Below are 1354 nucleotides of genomic sequence, written 5' to 3'. Positions count from 1 at the left end.
TTTGAGGGTAGGGTGGTGGAAGCTTATTTACTAGAACTGGTCGATTCGCCTTCTGGGGCAATTCTGCATCTAACGAAGTTGTTAGTTTATCAAAATTGATTAGTTCAGAAATTAACTTATCGAGTTTTGTAGATTCTAGTTCCGGTGAAACTAAAATTTCAACACTCAGTCGAACTTCCTCTAAGTCTTAAGCATTAGCTGGCTCCTCTTCAACTTCGACGGTGTTGGGTTCTAATGTCTTTCTGCTCCTTAATGTCAACGCTTTACAATGCTCCTTCCCTGGATTCCTCGGATTCTTTGCATCACTAGGTAAAGCACATTGTGGTTAGTTTTTTAGTTCAACTGCAAGCTGGCCCATTTGGTTTTCCAGGTTTTTCAATGTAGCTGCTTGGCATTGGATTAAGGCATCATATTTGGCTATGTATGCCTTCAACAAGTTTTCTAATCCATTGGATGGTTTAACTTCAGGTTGTTTCTGAACTTGTTGGGTAAAAATATGTGGTTAGGTCGGTCTAGGTTGGGCGTATGTGTTACTGGGTCTAGCCCCTAGTTACTCTAAGAGAAATTAGGGTGGTTTCACCACAATGGGTTATAGGAATTGGATTGTAGTCCATGCCTTCCTTGGTTTTGGTTCTGGTTCCCCATGTAATACACAAATTCTCGGTTCGATAGACATTCTTCGAATAAATATCCTTCCCCACATTAGACACAAGCTACATTTTCAAATTTATTCGGTGGCTGTGCTGTAAACTATTAAACCCATTAGTGGTAAAATTTTTAAGAATTGAGGAAATCGATGGTACCTGATATGAGAGTGAAGTGAGAGCGTCTACTTCATGTATTCCAGTGAGTCGTCTTCCTGACGCTACTTGATTGGTTGGTCATTGATAATTTTTATTGGCAATCCTCTCGATGATTTCATAGCCTCGTCATAAGACTTAGAAAGGAGAGCACCATTAGCAAAAGCGTCCACTACCATCCTCATTTGAGCATTGAGACCATTATAAAATGTCTCAAGTTGGATGCAATGTGGGATTCTATGACGAGGGCACTTCCGTAATAATTCTTTGTACCTTTCTTATGCCTCATACAAGGACTCATCATCCATTTGTTGGAAAGTCGTGATCTCGTTCCTCAACTTAGCATTCTTGCTAGGCAGGAAATACTTCATAAGGAATCTTTTTGCTAACTCTTGCCATGTGGAAATTGAATTTGGTGGCAATGAGTTCAACCAGGCTCGAGCTCTTTCCCTTAGCGATTATGGGAGCAACTTCAACCGTAGTTCATCTTTGGGTACTCTAACTAACTTGAAAGAATTGCTCCCCTCCATGAACAGTCTTAAGTGCAGGTGAGG

The 1354-nt window shown here is 40.6% G+C and overlaps 1 non-coding gene across 1 annotated transcript; it reads left to right on the top strand.

Moving 5' to 3' along the window:
* The first annotated feature begins 1034 nt into the window (after nucleotides 1–1034).
* On the top strand, nucleotides 1035–1141 carry LOC128032176 (small nucleolar RNA R71). Its single transcript, XR_008188305.1, has one exon. It is a non-coding gene; the product is annotated as a small nucleolar RNA R71 (small nucleolar RNA).
* Nucleotides 1142–1354: the final 213 nt, after the last annotated feature.

This window comes from Gossypium raimondii, chromosome 8, assembly GCF_025698545.1.
Source record: "Gossypium raimondii isolate GPD5lz chromosome 8, ASM2569854v1, whole genome shotgun sequence".
Classification (NCBI taxonomy): Eukaryota; Viridiplantae; Streptophyta; class Magnoliopsida; order Malvales; family Malvaceae; genus Gossypium; species Gossypium raimondii.
This window is presented reverse-complemented; position numbering and strand designations above follow the sequence as displayed.